Source organism: Lathyrus oleraceus, chromosome 7 (genome assembly GCF_024323335.1).
Source record: "Lathyrus oleraceus cultivar Zhongwan6 chromosome 7, CAAS_Psat_ZW6_1.0, whole genome shotgun sequence".
NCBI lineage: Eukaryota > Viridiplantae > Streptophyta > Magnoliopsida > Fabales > Fabaceae > Lathyrus > Lathyrus oleraceus.
In genome coordinates, this window is record NC_066585.1 from 305,112,237 (window position 1) to 305,123,492 (window position 11,256).

General features: G+C 39.4%; 1 non-coding gene across 1 annotated transcript; it reads right to left on the reverse strand.

The window, feature by feature from the left end:
- Window positions 1–10,904: 10,904 nt before the first annotated feature.
- On the reverse strand, window positions 10,905–11,011 carry LOC127110052 (small nucleolar RNA R71). The gene has a single exon (XR_007797290.1). It is a non-coding gene; the product is annotated as a small nucleolar RNA R71 (small nucleolar RNA).
- Window positions 11,012–11,256: the final 245 nt, after the last annotated feature.

Here is an 11,256-nt window from a genome sequence, read left to right on the forward strand (position 1 = left end):
AAACTGAAGCACATCTCTGAACAAGTCAGAAACGACTTTATCAGAGATGCTGAGGCAAGACTCCAGGAAAGACTTGCAAGAGAAGCTGAAGCTAGAAGGCTAGAGGAAGAGAGATTGGCAAAGGAAGCTGAAGAAGAAGCCAGAAGGCTGGAAGAAGAAAAAGCAAGGGAAGCTGAAATTCTAAGGGTAAAGGAAGCTGAAGCTAAAGCTCTGGCTGATGCTGCTGCTGCTGCCGAAGCTGAGGCACAAGCTACTGCTGAAGCTGAAGCAAAGGCCGCTGCTGAAGCACAGCAGGCTCTGACTCAGGGGGAGTCCTCATCTGTTGTTCCTATGGTTATCCAGACACTGGAAGAACTGAAGAAAGATCAGAAGGAACTTCGGGCCAGAATGGATAAGCAAGACACTGTCAACGACAACATTCAGAACATGCTGGCTATGTTGCTTCAGAGAATGCCTCCGCCTCCGAACCCTTAGGCACTTAGGATTTTGTTGTTTGCCTTCTTTGTTTTGTTTTCTGATGTTTACTTGTTCTTTTTGCCTTTGTTGCTTTTTATCTGAATACAATGTTTTTCTCTTCAATTATTTATTTTTGCTATCTTTTTGATTCTGGCAAAAAGGGGGAGAAGTCATTAATAGCTCTGATGAAAATTTAGTCTAAATACCTTAAGCACTCTGCAACATATTTTTCTTAAAAATTAATTTATCGAAACTCTAGACTTAAGAAATTGCAGAAGGTATCAAGAAACCTCATTGCTTGGAAGCTCTGGTAAGAACTTCTGAACTCCCTAGCCTATCTCAGGGGGAGCTCTTGTCTATCTGATATGATATTGTTTATGTTTCATCTGCTAATTAAGTTTGTTTTGTCATCATCAAAAAGGGGGAGATTGTAAGAACAAAAATTGTTCTACATCAGATTCCATGATTTTGATGATAACAAAGGATGACACCAAAAATGGCACCCTAACGAAAAGTTTCTAAGTGTGCAGGGTTCTAAGGAAAGAAGGAAGAATTCATCAGATACAGAATCATATCAGATACAAATTATTAGAAGACCAGAAGCAATCTGAAGTAGAAACACTTTCTAGAAAGTCTAACTCTGAGCAAAACAGCAAAATATCAGAAGCATCTGAACAAGAAGTACGCTCTAGAAGTTCTGACTCTGAACAACGGTATGTCTAACTCCAGAAACTCTCAGCGCTATCTGAAGAAATCATCAGAACTCAAAAGAGATCAACATCAGAAGCTAGATAGCAGATTCCAAGATCTCCAGAAACACGAAGACTCTGATTATGGAAATGCTAAATAAGGAAGAGTAACGTTAACTTCAAATAAAGTTATGGAAATGGATTTCCTAATACAGAAAGAGACGTTAACTCCAAAAATACAAATGATAAGGAACTATTTGTGGTAAGTAGTCATTCAAGAAGAGAAAGTTGCTTTGACAACAAGCAACATAAGATATGGCACTAATTATTATTCAAGAGTCATTATCTGCCATGATTTTTCAACGGCTCTTTCTCTCCTATATAAAGGATTGCAAATCAACATTGGGAAGTTAGAGAAAACAAGCACATACTGAAACATCAACACACATAAACTCATTTTATTCTCTCAATCTTCACGAAGCTTTTGCTTGAAACGTGAAACTTTTTGTTCTTATTGTTGTAATATTTTGCTTATCTTAGAAGCACTCTAGATTACATAAGCTTTTATCTTTGTTGTATTTCCTCAAGTGACTCTGTGTAGTCTGTATACTTGAGAGGACTAAGAGATCTTTCTCTTAGACGTTGTTTGTAATCAATCTTTCAAGATTAGTGGATTAAGTCCTTGTTGAAGGCGAAATCACCTTGGCCGGGTGGACTGGAGTAGCTTTGTGTTATAAGCGAACCAGTATAAAAATCCTTGTGTGATTTTCATTTTGAAAAAGCGCTTATTTTCCAAACAATTCAAACCCCCCCTTTCTTGTTTTTCTCACCTTCACCATCAAACACCATGCTCCATCGAGAACCAGGCTATGGCCCTTCATCAAGTGTAGGCTCATCGCAATCTTTCATTTTCAAATACAGAATTTCCTCATCAGGGAAGTCGTACTGAACTGACTGATAATCCTCAATTGGTTGATGTGCCAAATGGTCAGCCAAGATACTACCTTTAATAGCTTTCTGAGCTTGATACTCGATATCATACTCAAACAACAGCATCTGCCACGGGCAATCCTCCCAGTTAAAGCCGGCTTCTCAAAGATATACTTGATCGGATGCATTTTGGATATCAACCAAGTCGTATGATTCAACATATACTAGCGTAAATGCTTAGCAGCCCAAGCCAAAGCACAACATGTCTTCTCAAGCATTGAGTATCGAGACTCACAATCAGTGAACTTCTTACTCAGATAGTATATAGCATATTCTTTCTTCCCTGATTCGTCTTGCTGACCTAAGACACAACCCATAGAGTCTTCAAGAACTGTCAGATACATAATCAATGGTCTCCCTTCCATAGGCAGAGACAAAATCGAAGGCTCAGATAGATACTCTTTGATACTATCAAAGGCTTTTTGGAAATCCTCGGTCCAATCATGACGTTAATCTTTCCGGAGGAGCTTGAATATCGGCGCATATGTGGCAGTCATGTGTGTCGCAATGCAAAAAACAACCGGCGGAAAAAACAGTTTACAGAGCCGCCACCGACGCTATTCATCCTATGACGGAAAGGGAGCGCAGGACTAACCTAAGAAAGGGAAAGGAATGGTCTTACGACCAGAGATTACAGGGTACGGGAGTCGGTTACGCAAGGGGAAGGTATTAGCACCCCTCACGTCCGTCGTACTCGACGGGATCCACGATCAAAAGATAGCTCAAAGAATAGGAAAAGGTTGCTAATAAAACTGCTCAAAGAAATTGCACAAACTGGAATAATAATACAGATGGAAGAAGACAGAGGAAGTGGACTCGGCAGGATGTCGCATCCTGGGCCTACGTAGTTTGTCGGAAACAAACATCAGAGTCAACGTAGTTCGGGGACAAGGAGATATGCTCGCTAGGATATCACACCCTATGCCTATGTATCTTCTCTATCCAGAGAAGAATCAGAGCACTCGTAGCTCGGCTAACGCACGCCAAAACAAAACACCAAAAAGGGACGCTGAGACGTCAAAATAAACACTCAACAGGAAACAGAATGCCAATACATGGACCTACACCCGACTCCTAACAACAAAAAGGAAACAGAATGCCAATACATGGACTTACATCCGACTCCAAACAACAAAAAGGAAACAGAATGCCAATACATGGACTTACATCCGACTCCAAACAAAAACAAACGCTAACCAGCGAACACCAAAGAAAAAGGTTATCAGATTATCCCAACAAAGTAACTAACTATCCAGCCAGTCACCACAAATGAACCTCAAAGATGGACCCCAAGTGATATAGCTAAACCCCCAAATATGAATCCCAGTGATAACAATCATCACCAATGAACCCCAAAGATGAACCCCAAATGATAACAGAAGAAATCCCCGAATGTGAACCCCAAATCAATATAGGTGAACCCCAAGTTGAACCCCAAGTGATAACAGATGAAATTCCCAAGGTATGAACATACCACACATGCACACGCTGAACAAACAAGTACTCACACCAAAGAAAACAAACAAAGGGTGAACACACACAAGACAACACAGCAAAAAAGAAAAAGGGGGCTCAGAGAGATTGCTTACAACCTCCTGCCTACGTATCTCATCTGGTATGAGAATCAGGGCGACGTAGTTCCCCTTAACAGGGGTACAACACTCTCCTAACCAGAGACCAGGGAAACAACAAACTAATAGGGAGACTAAGACTCGAGCCTAATAGTTGTCATACCATCAATATCCCTAAATTGAGATCTCTAAACATACATTCAGCTTCCTCAAAAATCAATCATACAACTCCAACAGAAATGGAGATGAGAACAGGAAAGTAGATAACCACACCAACACAAGTGAACAAGCATCAGACACTATATTCATACAAGAGGCCCAAACAAGGGCTAGGCTTTAGTCAAGAGGGGTCATATCAACCTCGACAAACAAGCCAAACTGTAAGGGTAATCAACTGGGCTCTTAACCACTGACATTGAACGTCAGGGTGAGCATATCAAAATGGTAAAGAGGATGAGACCTCGTGCTCTTAACCCTGGCCGGGGTGAGCTCATGACAAAGAAAGCGTGGGGATCCAGAAAGAGGGATCCTATTCCACTTGACAGACACTGGATAAAGATCTTAGGTACATGTTCAAAAGCATCAGCACGTAGTGCGAGCATAAAGAACGACTCACTGAATAACGGGGGATTGGCTACTAATCCCTTTTATCCGTCAATTACCTCTTCATGGAGGTCTTATCAAGCAACATGCCTCATCTTGGAGGTCTTTGGCACAATTATAAACAAACACAAACAGAGCCTCTTAAGGAGGACTTCCAGCAAAATGCCTGCCAAAAAGGTGACAGGACTTCCAGACTACATGGAGTAAGAGGCTAACTACCTAAGTGGTGTATCAACCATAATCCAAAGCTAAAGCAAGAGCTAAAAGCAAGTAAGCAACTAAGGTACCTGTACAAAAGCTAACCAGTTAGTATCTCAGACAACCAATCAGAAAACAAATAGTGAAACCATCCAACTGTTACACAGTTCAATGAGCAATGTTCAAGCAATCAAATGAAGCAATGAGCTCAACACATCAACTTAAATCCCTACAAAACACAAAGAAGTCCGAACACAATCCAATTTGCATCTCAAAAGGTGAGCAACTCAACCATTAATGCTAAATGTCCAAACCTGAAACACAAGTCAAAGTTAGTTCATGTACAAAACACTAGTACAAAGACTAGGTTCAAAACCAAACCAAATGATCAAAACAGAAGTCAATCTTTTTCATAAAGCAAGTTCAAACATATCACAAAATGTCCTCAAAAGGACCAGTATCAATTCAAAAAGCAAAGGCATCAAATGATCCATGTAATGCAATGACCAACAAATGAGCACAAAATGGACATCAAAATTAGAAAATCCAAATCAAAATAGAAAAGCATGCAATGACCTTGAAATGTTTTATGCAAGTTTCTCATGTCATGAACAAGCAATGTGCAAAATATCAAATCCAAAAGAGTTCAAATGATAGATGAACAAAAATGCACAAATTGAATGCTAAAAATGTGACACAAATTCTCACACTACATCTTCATGTGTCAAAAACAGTGATAGCATATGAGAAAAATTCCAAACAATTCTCAAAAATGATATCATGAATGAAGATCAAGCATACAAAAAATCAGATCAATTGGATCAAAGATGAGCATTTCACAAAGCATTGAACACAACACATCAAAATGGCACAAGGTTCAATCAAAAATTCCAAAATAAAAATCCAGAAACAAACAATTCATGAAAATAGTCCTATAAAAAACTAGACATTTAAACAAGACTATGAAAAAAATTGGACTTAATTTGGATCATTGTACTATTTTTAATGATTTTTCAAAGATGACTAAAACAATATGAAATAATAAAAAGAAATGGAGGGAAAGCAATTATTTGAACATAACCAGAATTAATCTCATCCATTCGATCTAGCGCGAAATGATGATCAAACGGACCAAATTCAAATGCTCAAAACGCATCACTTCATTTAATAGTCAACATCACACCTCAGCAAGTCAAACACACGCAAGCATGGTTAAACAAATGAGAGCCAATAGAACGCACACGCAAGCAGCACAATCATCAACCACACAAGCTAAATGAAACGAAGCGTTTCATTAATGATTTGGCACGCAACATCATCAGTCAAACAACATGCAAGGCAAGTCAATGGAATCAGAGCCAATCGCTCGTACACGCAAGGTATTACATGGCATACACATGGACTAAAACCCTAGGATGACCCAGACGGCAGAGCCGGTCATCTTCTCCGGCTATGTAGGCGGCGGCGCCGCCGTGCAAAAGTCCAGAAATGCACAAACCATACATCAATGGAATCCTCTTGCAACTCACATCTCAAATATGGCCTTGGTTTGATCTAACTCTTCCTAGATTTTATGGATCGAAGGCAAACATTTTGATGACCAAAACTTCTATTCAACCATACAAGTTCAATACCTAACCATTTTCAATTCTAAGCATATGTACACACTCCACAATGCAAGATCTACACGTTTATGTACATAAAACATCAAAAAGAGAGGATCGATTTTGAGTCACCTTGAACTTGAAGCTTCTGAATTCGTGTGCTCAAGCTCTCTCCAGCTTCAGATCTTCCTCTATAACCTTGCCTTGAAGCTCTAAGCAAAAAGAATCAATTGAAAACTCCTTAATCTTCCTCAATTTCAAACTTCCATTAACATGTGAGTGTTCTTGAACTGCTCCAATTCTTGCTCAAATCCAACAAACAATGGTTGATTCTTGCTCAGGATTGCATGAGGATCAAGAATCTCAAGAAATATTTGGTGTTTGTGTGAAGAAAAATCAAAATCAAAGTGAGAGAAAAATTGGAGGGAAATGGAAAATTCTAGATCTGAAATTTTGTTATGGCAGTTATGGATTAGGGTTTGGCTTTTATATGATTCACTAATCTCACTGAAATCCAAATTAGGCATTGGTTAAACATGATTAGGGAATATTGGATCAATTTGCAAAAATGCAAAAGTGAGATAGCATGGCCATGCTACACGTGAACAATACTCATGCAAGGCTTGAATTCACTTAAAATCAACCAATGATCAAGATTTGAATGGTATTTGGCTTGTATCTTAAGCCAATTTTGAATTATGGAATTTCCCTCCAAAATGATCCCTTGAGGAATGCTGAGCATACAAGCCTCTCTCATGCATGGCAATGGTTTATTTGAAAAGTATTGGTCATGAGGAGTACTTTGCAAAAAGAATGGACCAAATTGGAGCTTTGTATCAAAAGTTATGTCACTTTGAACTTCCATGCACACCTTGTGATCATTTGGCCATAACTTCTCAACCATTCATCATATGGACATGAATTAGGACTTTTTGGAAAGGGGAGACAATGATCTACAACTTTAATGTTCACCAAAATTCCATATGAAACTTATTTGATGTTGCAAAGTCAATTTGAATGTGGACCAAAAACTTGTCATTTTTGGAAACTTGAAATTACAAGTCCTTTTCCATTTTTGGAAAGTTTTGCCATGACTTCAAAATCTTCAAGATAGATGTTTAGAATGACAAATGGACCTCTTTTGAACATGATTGAGGTGTCTCAACTCATTTCCCCACCTCATAGCCCTCAGTTGACTGCACAGTTGACTTTTTGGTCCTCAGATGACCTTGAGATGTCTTGATCCACTTGAGCCTCCACCACTTGGGGAAATTGCTCAAAAATGAAACCCTAACTCATGTAAGCTCTCCATAACAATCATGTGATCCTCATCCCCAGCAAATACCTTATCTCTTTGAGAAGCCCTAGTTGGAAGAATGGCATTGATTAGGGTTGACCAAAGGTCACAACCCTAATCCAAAGGAACTTGAGAATGAACTATGAAACCCTTGATGATGATAAAACCATAATGATGATAATATATCCTTTCAAATAAGATAATTCTCAAGACCCTTGAAGAATCAAGAAACCCTAACTGAAGCCTATGCCTTCAGATGGTTGATCATCAATTCATAAAGACCCTCAGGTTTGAATCATGTAACTTCTCCATCTTTTGAAAAGACTTTGGAGGATGACTTTCTTATTTCCATATGATATGCAAAATGCAATGCCTAATGCCCTAAAATATGGAATGCACTGTGTCAAACTAATCTCAAGAAGAGGAGGGCAAATTTTGAGGTGTTACAGCTGCCCCTATTCAATCCACTATGAACCTGTCGATATGAACAGTCTCGGCTTTCAGATGATCAGGGTGAAGAGTGGTTGAATACAAAGAACAGACGAACAATTTGCACTCCGCTGGGAAATAAGTAACAATGCCTGTCAGAATTGGCAAAGAGGTAGTCCTGAAATAAAAATCCGTCTGGTACGGTGAGAGTCGACCTGAATACCGAAACAGAATATTGGCCTGGATACCAAAATAAATGATAACACAGGAATAGCCATGGCCTGAATGCTGCTCATTAGTCTAAATACTGGAAATGACATTGATCTGAGCATCGGAAGATATGAAGTTATTAATATCGGTCTGAACACCGAGAGACTGGCCTGAATGCCACTTCGGCCTGAACACCGGAAAAATTGGCCTGAATGCCACTTCGGTCTGAATACCGGAAAAACTGGCCTGAATGCCACATCGGTCTGAATACCGGAAAAACTGGCCTGAATGCCACAAGTTGCGTCGACCTGAACGTCGGAAACTTCTTCGATCTGAACATCGGAAAACTGGCATGAATGCCACTTCGGTCTGAATACCGGAAAAACTGGCCTGAATGCCACATCCGCTGGGGATTTTCCCTTAGTTATTATTATTTTTATTTTTATTTTTCTCGAACCCCCAAAAACTTCTTTGATTTTACTGCCAAACAATGAACCCCGTTCTCCATTTGAACCCCATTCTCCAGAAGACACTCTGTGTCTCCTTTTCTCCTGATGGACCCCGATCTCCGCGTTGATCCCGTAACGTTCTCCAATCTTGACTTTCTCCTGATGCATTCTAGTTATTTTATTGTCATTTTGTTGTGTTATTACTGTGTTTTCCTTTGTTTTCAGGTTTTTACTTTAATCGGAGCCCCGATCGAGAAAAGGAGTGAAAAAGGGATAAAAACCCTAAAATTCAGCATTTTGTGCTTATGGCATACCCCATGGCGGGCGCCACAGACCAAGCCATGACGTGTCCAAGTCCACCTTCCTCAACTCCCACGTTTCCCCACTTCATCCACTAAGGCGCCCCACTTTGTGCTTGTGGCGGGCGCCATAGCCTTGTGGCGGGCGCCACAAGAAGGAAACGGTTTCCTCTATTTTCAAGTTGAAAGGCATCCAAGTCAATTCCACCTTTTTTATTTTCCTATAAATAGAAACGCGAATTCAGTTTTACAACCACCCAAACTTAGAGCAGACAAAGATCCGAACGTTGGAACAAGGCGAAATCAGAAGCAACTTTGTTTCACTTAGGCATATATTCAGTTTTATAAAGTGGTAATCGCTTCGCATTGGAGTGTTACCACAATTGTGTAATTGAGTCTGTGATAAAGTCTGTATTCGAGTTTGGAGCACTTTGGAAGGAAGTTAATCCTGCCGCCATTTTCTTTTCCGCATTGCAATTTACTCAGCCCTCCGATTAGAGCAGGTTTTTATTACTCGCCTTTACTTTATTTATTTCCCGCACTCGCCTTTACTTTATTTATTTCCCGCACTCGCCTTTACTTTATTTATTTCCTCGCACTCGCTTTTACTTTATTTATTTCCTCGCACTCGCTTTTACTTTATTTATTTCCCGCACTCGCTTTTACTTTATTTATTTCCTCGCACTCGCTTTAAATTATTTACTTTCCGCACTCGCACTATTTTTATTTATTTTAATGCACTTTTACTTTGCCATGTCTAGCTAAATTTATAAGGCTAGAATGTAAGGATCGTAATTAAACCAGTAATCCGTACAAATGTTTGTAGAAACACTTAAGGGCTATTTTAACTTTCAAATTAAGTTTTCCCGCACTTCCATTCCGTTGGGTAAGATCGAAAGCCGTCCAACGTCTTTTTAAACTTAATTGTTTTTAACTATTTCAAAAACAGCGAAAGCACTTTGTCTAGTTCATTAGGAGTTTTTAACATCAAGAAGAAAAGAGATTTTAAAACTATTTTCGGACGCGTTTATAAGTTTAGAGTCTGGTTCGTAAGAACCTCTTTTAGGTTAAGAAATCCAGGTTATAATACTTTTCGACTTAGTCAAGATACTATATTTCTTAAAAATAGGTTTACTACTCTAACGCAATGCGCGCCTTTTTATAAGTGACAATAAGAGGGTTTGATTAGGGAGTACAACTCGGTGCTGAATACGCGAAAGCGACAGTTCCTGTTAAATTAGTTCTTTTCAAAGTAGGAAACATTGCCCATAAGTAGTTCTATTAGCAAGTACTTGGATTATCAACTGATTACGTGAATTACATTCGACCCTGTCTTTATTAATTATATTCTATTTCAATACTTTACTTTTCATTGCACACTACAAAAACACTTATTTTGACTTCCTTTGATAAACACCATAACAACAGATAACGATAGATTGACACTTGGTCTCTGTGGTTCGATAATCTTTTATATTACTCTGACGCGTTCATACACTTGCGAACACCAAGTTTAACAACGCATCAAGTTTTTGGCGCCGTTGCCGGGGACCAATTTTGTCAAATTTCATTTTCCTGTTGTTATATCGTTTAGACTTAGGTTATTTCCCGCTGGTCGATGCGAAGAACTCGCAGCACCGGAAGTTTAAGTTTAGTAAACCCTCTGGCGGAACCTGAACGTTACGCTCGCGCGACCGTTTATTCTTTCATAGAATTAAGAGAGCTATCGCCGAAGATCAAAACCAAAGACCTCTTAAGGACTTCGCTCAACCATCTAACGAAGAACCTAGTTCTAGTATAGTAAATCCAATCATCCCAGCTAATAATTTTGAACTTAAACCATCCCTGTTGCAACTAGTGCAACAGAGACAATTTGCGGGTCTCGCTACCGAGAACCCAAACCAACATTTAAAAATATTTCTTCAATTAGAAAATACTTTTAAAACCAATGGAGCTTCTCCTGAGGCAATACGTTTAAGATTATTTGCTTTTTCCCTCAGAGATAAATCTCTATCATGGTTAGATTCCCTTCCACCCAATTCCATTACGACTTGGGATAACCTTAGAAGAGTTTTTCTTGCTAGATATTTTCCCCCGAGTAAGACCGCCGTTCTTCGAAACCATATAACTAGATTTACCCAAAACCAAGGAGAACCGCTGTTTGAAGCTTGGGAGAGATATAAAGAGTTGTTACGAGCATGCCCACATCATGGCTTAGAAAATTGGTTAATCATTCAAACCTTCTATAATGGACTTTATTACAACACAAAGATGACCATCGACGCTGCCGCAGGCAGTGCTCTGATGAACAAACCTTACCCTGAAGCTAGTGCCCTCATCGAAGACATGGCTCAAAACCATCAATCATGGGGACTCGAACGAGCGACAGTTGAGAAGAAGGAAGCCCAAGGAGGAGTGCATGAACTAAGCTCTATAGACATGATGCAAGCTAAAATGGACG